The sequence below is a fragment of the Apodemus sylvaticus genome, chromosome 11 (genome assembly GCF_947179515.1).
Source record: "Apodemus sylvaticus chromosome 11, mApoSyl1.1, whole genome shotgun sequence".
In the NCBI taxonomy this organism is placed as follows: domain Eukaryota; kingdom Metazoa; phylum Chordata; class Mammalia; order Rodentia; family Muridae; genus Apodemus; species Apodemus sylvaticus.
In genome coordinates this window covers 965,611-972,524 of record NC_067482.1, presented here as the reverse complement: position 1 = coordinate 972,524, position 6,914 = coordinate 965,611, and positions in this window count along the sequence as shown.

Here is a 6,914-nt window from a genome sequence, read left to right as displayed (position 1 = left end):
ATTTCACTCCCTTTTCCCCTCATGAAACTTACCACCATCTTAGCTTGAATCTCTGAACTCATTGGCTGGCTCTCAGCACCAGCCTTGTTATCCCATCAGTCTTGTGGACCACATCTTGGGTCCCTTGTCAGCATTTCTGTTGCTACCAAGCCCTGGACCTCCTTAGTACCCTATGCAAAAATGCAGAATCGCCACAGGATTTCTTACCATTAAACTTAACAATTAATTTCTTACAAATTAAACTTCTTCTTCTTCTTCTTCTTCTTCTTCTTCTTCTTCTTCTTCTTCTTCTTCTTCTTCTTCTTCTTCTTCTTCTTCTTCTGCTTCTTCTTCTTCTTCTTCTTCTTCTTCTTCTTCTTCTTCTTCTCTCTCTCTCTCTCTCTCTCTCTCTCTCTCTCTCTCTCTCACACACACACACACACACACACACACACACCAGTGGGTGTTGAGGGTGAACAAATGTAAGCATGTCAAGGTCAGAGGGCAACTTCCAAGTTCACTACCAAAATGGTTTATATTTAATATATACCTGCTCAAAAGTCAACTAAAAATAAATACTACACTGAAAGAGAGGACCTGAATGAACAATTAGCAAAAAGAAAAGGCAAAATAAATGTCTTTCAGTAGGGAATGAAATAATTTATGGCATAATAACTGAAGGATATTTACAACCTTAGAAATAAAAGATTTGGCTCCCGGATGCCAGAGAGATCTAACAGACAGCACCAGGTAGGCAGCCATAAATCAAGGCTAACATAGCTTGGGTCTCAGCCTGTCAGGCTTTTGCCTGCACCTAAGGCCTGGGAAGCTCTGCGGGCTGTCTGTGTGCCAACACTTTTGGGGGGGGGGGGTTGTTTGCCCTGCAGACTGCCTGGCATTTGGAGGAGCATTCTGCCATCTGGGCTCCCGAAGGCTAGAGAGATCTAATAGACTCTAATAGAGCCAGCTACTCAGACATAGCCCAAGGCTAACATTGGTTGGGTCTCAGCCTGTTAGGCCTTTGCCTGCACCCAGGGCCTGGGCAGCTCTGTGTGCAGTCTGTGGGGCAACCCTGTCGGAAGGGTCATTTGCCCTGAGAGTGATCAGCACTTGGAAAAGGCCCCCCCATCCCCCCGCAGAATCTGCCATCTTTGCTCCCTGACAGAGGAGACAGGCAGCACCAGGTTTACAAAGACAACCCGAGTATAGCATTGCTTGGGGCGAGACACACCAGGGCTCCAAGGGCACCCAAGAGGAGGGCAGCACATCAGCAATCTGTGCCAGGGGAAACCCAGTCGTCCAGCGGTGTGGAAATAGCCTTAACAAGTTCACAGGAGGTTCAAACACCAGCCAGTGACAACAAGACCAACTAACGCCAGAGATAACCAGATGGTAAAAGCAAATGTGGGACTGTTGTCGACAGAAATCAATGCAATATGGCAACATCTGAATCCAATTCTCTAAGACAGCAAGTCCTGGATACCCCAACACACCAGAAACACAAGATTTGGTTTTAAAATCACTGGTCATGATGCTTTAGAGGAACACAAAAAGGACTTTAATAAATCTCTTAAAGAAATACAGGGGAACATGAATAAGTTAGAAGCCCTTACAATTGAAACACAAAATCTCTTAAAGAAATTTGGGAGAATATGGGTCAACAGATAGAAGTCAATAAAGAAGAAACGCAAAAATTACTTAAAGAAATGCAGGAGAAAGTGAGTCAAATGGCCAAAGTCATGAAAGAGGAAACAAAAACCTCTTAAAGAATTACAGGAAAACACAAGCAAACAAGTGAAGGAACTGAGCAAAACCATCCAGGATCTAAAAACAGAGGTAGAAACAACTAAGAAATCACAAAGGGAGACAACTTTGGAGATAGAAAACCTTGGGAAGAAATCAGGGGCCATAGATGCAAATATCAGCAAAGAATACAAGAGATGGAAGAAAGAATCTCAGATGCCGAAGATACCATACAAACCATTGACTCAACAGTCAAAGAAAATGAAAAATGCAAAAAGCTTGTATCCCAGAACATCCAGGAAATCCAGAACACAATGAGAAGAACAAACCTAAGGATTATAGGTATAGATAAGAGTGAAGATTTACAACTGAAAGGGCCAGCAAATATCTTCAACAAAATTATGGAAGAAAACTTCCATAACTTAAAGAAAGAGATGCCCATGAATATACAGGAAGCCTACAGAACTCCAAAAGACTGGACCCGAGCATAAATACCTCCTGTCACCTAATAATCAAAAACCCAAATGTCCTAAACAAAGAAAGAATATTAAAGGCAGTAAGAGAAAAAGGCCAAGTAACATAAAAAGGAAGACCTATCAGAATCACATCAGATTTCTCACCTGAGAACATGAAAGCTAGAAGATCCTGGGCAGATATCATGCAGACTCTGAGAGAACAAATACAAATGTCAGCCAAGACTACTATACCCAACAAAACTTTCAATCACCATAGATGGAGAAACCAAGATATTCCATGACAAAACCAAATTTACACAATATCTTTCCACAAGCCCAGCTCTACAAAGAATAATAGGAGGAAAACTCCAATACAAGGAAGGAAATTACACCCTGGGAAAAGCAAGATAGTAACCTTCTTTCATCAAACCCAAAAGAAGATAACCACTCAAATATAAAAATAACATCAAAAATGACAGGAAGTGATAATCACTATTCCTTAATATCTCTTAATATCAATGGACTCAATTCCCCAATAAAAAGACATAGACTAACAGACCGGATAAGGAAACAGAACCCTACATTTTGTTGCATACAGGAAGCACACCTCAGTGTCAAAGACAAACACTACCTTAGAGTAAAAGGCTGGAAGACAATTTTACAAGCCAATGGTCTCAGGAAATGAGTCAGAGTAGCCATTCTAACATCAGATAAAATTGACTTTCAACCTAAAGTCATCAAAAGAGACACAGAAGGATACCTCTTGCTGATTAAAGGAAAAATCCACCAAGAAGAACTTTCAATTCTGAACACCTATGCGTCAAATGCAAGAGCACCCTCATTCATAAAAGTACTAAAGCGCAAAGCACACATTGCACCTAACACAATAATTGTGGGTGACTTCAATAATCCACTATCCTCAATGGACTGATCAGGAAAACAGAAACTAAGCAGGGACACAGTAAAACTAATTGAAGCTTTGGACCAAATGGATTTGACTGATATTTGTAGAACATTTCACCCTAAAGCAAAAGAATATACCTTTTTCTCAGTACTGCATGGTACCCTCTCCAAAATTGATCATATAAATGGTCACAAGACAGACCTCAACAAATATAAGAAGATAGAACTAATCCCGTGCCTTCTATCAGATCACTGTGGAATAAGACTGGTCTTCAATAGCAACAAAAACAGCACAAAGCCCACATACACTTGGAGGCTGAACAATCCTCTACTCAATGACACCTTGACCAAAGAAGAAATAAAGAAAGAAATCAAAGACTTTTAAGAATTTAATGAAAATGAAGGCACAACATACCCAAATCTTTGGGACACAATGAAAGCAGTGCTAAGAGGAAAACTCATAGAACTGAGTGCCTCCAAAAAGAAAATGGAGAGAGCATACACTAGCAGCTTAATGACACATCTGAAAGCCCTGGAACAAAAAGAAGCCAATTCACCCAGGAGGAATAGAAGGCAGGAAATGATCAAACTCAGGGCTGAAATCAATCAAGTGGAAACAAAGAGAACCATACAAAGAATCAACAAATCCAGGAACTGGTTCTTTGAGAAAATCAACAAGATAGATAAACCCTTAGCCAGACTGACCAAAGGGCACAGAGAAAGTATCCAAATTAGCAAAATTAGAAATGAAAAGGGGGATATAACAAGAGAAACTGAGAAAATTAAAAAAAAAAATCATCAGATCCTACTACAAAAGCCTATACTCAACACAACTGGAGAATCTGGGGGAAATGGACAATTTCCTAGACAGATTCCAAATACCAAAATTAAATCAGGACCAAATAGATCATTTAAACAGTCCCATAAACCCTAAAGAAATATAAGGGGTCATATAAAGTCTTCCAACCAAAAAAAGCACAGGACCAGATGGTTTCAGTGCAGAATTCTATCAGACCTTCAAAGAAGACCTAAAACCAATACTCTTCAAACTATTCCACAAAATAGAAACAGAAGGAACACTACCCAATTCCTTCTACAAAGCCACAATTATGCTGAAACCAAAACCACACAAAGATCCAACAAAGAAAGAGAACTTCAGACCAATTTCCCTTATGAACATCGATGCAATAATACTCAATAAAATTCTTGGAACCGAATCCAAAACCACATAAAAACGATCATCTACCATGATCAAGTAGGCTTTATCCCACGGATGCAGGATTGGTTCAATATACGGAAATCCATCAATGCAATCCATTATATAAAAAAACTCAGAAAAAAACCACATGGTCATTTCATTGGATGCTGAAAAAGCATTCAACAAAATTCAGCATCCTGTCATGCTTAAAGTCTTGGAATGAACTGGAATTCAAGGCCCATACTTAAACATAGTTAAAGCAATATACAGCAAACCAGTAGCCAGCATCAAACTAAATGGAGAGAAACTTGAAGCAATTCCACTAAAATCAGGGAGTAGACAGGGGTGCCCCCTTTCTCTTTATCTTTTCAATATTGTACTTGAGGTATTAGCTCGGGCAATTAGACATCATAAGGAGGTCAAAGGGATACAAATTGGAAAGGAAGAAGTCAAACTATTACTATTTGCAGATGATATGATAGTCTACCTAAGTGACCCCCCCAAAAAGCCTCCACTAGAGAACTCCTACAGTTGATAAACAGCTTCAGCAAAGTGGCAGGTTATAAAATCAACTCAAGCAAATCAGTAGCCTTCCTATACTCAAAGGATAAGCAGGCTGAGAAAGAAATTAGGGAAATGACACCCTTCACAATAGCCACAAACAGTATAAAGTACCTTGGGGTGACTCTTACCAAACATGTGAAAGATCTGTATGACAAGAACTTCAAGACTCTGAAGAAGGAAATGGAAGAAGACCTCAAAAAATGGAAAACCCTCCCATGCTCATGGATCGGCAGGATTAAAATAGTTAAAATTGCCATTTTACTAAAAGCAATATACAGATTCAATGCAATACCCATCAAAATCCCAACTCAGTTCTTCACAGAGTTAGAAAGAGCAACTCTGAAATTCATCTGGAATAACAAAAAACCCAGGATAGCTAAAATTATTCTCAACAACAAAAGAAATTCTGGGGGAATCAGCATCCCTGTCGTCAAGCAATACTACAGAGCAATAGTATTAAAAACTGCATGGTATTGGTACAGAGACAGGCAGGCAGATCAATAGAACAGGATTGGAGATTCAGAAAAGAACCCATACACCTATAGCCACTTGATCCTCAGCAGAGGAGCTGAAAACATCCAATGGAATAAAGATAGCTTTTTCAACAAATGGTGCTGGTTCAACTGGAGGTCAGCATGCAGAAGAATGTGAATTGATCCATTCTTATCTCCTTGTACTAAGCTCAACTCCAAATAGACCAAGGACCTCCACATAAAGCCAGACACTCTGAAGCTAATAGAAAAGAAACTGGGGAAGACTCTTGAGGACATCGGTACTGGGGGGAAAGTTCCTGAACAGAACACCAATAGTGTATGCTCTAAGATCAAGAATTGACAAATGGGACCTCATAAAATTACAAAGTTTCTGTAAGGCAATGGACACCATCAAAAGGACAAATCAGCAACCAACAAATTGGGAAAAGATCTTCACCAACCCTACATCAGATTGAGGGCTAATATCCAATATATACAAAGAACTCAAGAAGTTAGACCCCAGAAAACCAAATAACCCTTCACCAACCCTACATCAGATTGAGGGCTAATATCCAATATATACAAAGAACTCAAGAAGTTAGACCCCAGAAAACCAAACAACCCTATTAAAAATGGGGTACAGAGCTAAACAAAGAATTTTCACCTGAAGAACTTGGGATGGCTGAGAAGCATCTTTAAAAATGCTCAATTTCATTAGGGAAATGCAAATCAAAACAATCCTGAGATTTCACCTTAGACCAGTCAGAGTGGCTAAGATTAAAAATTCAGGAGACATCAGGTGTTGGCATGGATTTGGAGAAAGAGGAACACTCCTCCCCTGCTGGTGGGGTTGCAAATTGGTACAACCACTCTGGATATCAGTTTGGCGGTTCCTCAGAAAACTGGGCTTGTCAATTCCTGAGGATCCTGCTATACCACTCCTGGGAATATACCCAGAGGATTCCCCAGCATGTAATAAGGATACGTGCTCCACTATGTTCATAGCGGCCCTATTTATAATAGCCAGAAGCTGGAAAGAACCCAGGTATCGCTCAATAGAAGAATGGGTGCAAAAAATGTGGTATATATATATATATACAATGGAGTACTATTCAGCCATTAGAAACAATGAATTCATGAAATTCTTAGACAAATGGATGGAGCTGGAGAACATCATACTAAGTGAGGTAACCCAGTCTCAAAAGATCAATCATGGTATGTGCTCACTAATAAGTGGATATTAGCCTAGAAAATTGGAATACCAAAAACATAATCCACACATCAAATGAGGTACAAGAAGAACGGAGGAGTGGCCCCTTGTTCTGGAAAGACTTAGTGTAGCAGTATAGGGCAAAACCAGAACAGGGAAGTGGGAAGGGGTGGATGGGAGAACAGGGGGAGGGAAGGGGGCTTATGTGACTTTCAGGGGAGTGGGGGGCCAGAAAAGGGGAAATCATTTGAAATGTAAATAAAAAAATATAATAATAACAAAAAGAATAGCCCCCATAGGCCCATATATTTGACTGCTGAGTCACTAGGGATTTGGATGCTTAGGCAGTAGAGAGTGGCACTATTTGAAAGGATTATAAGGATTAGGAG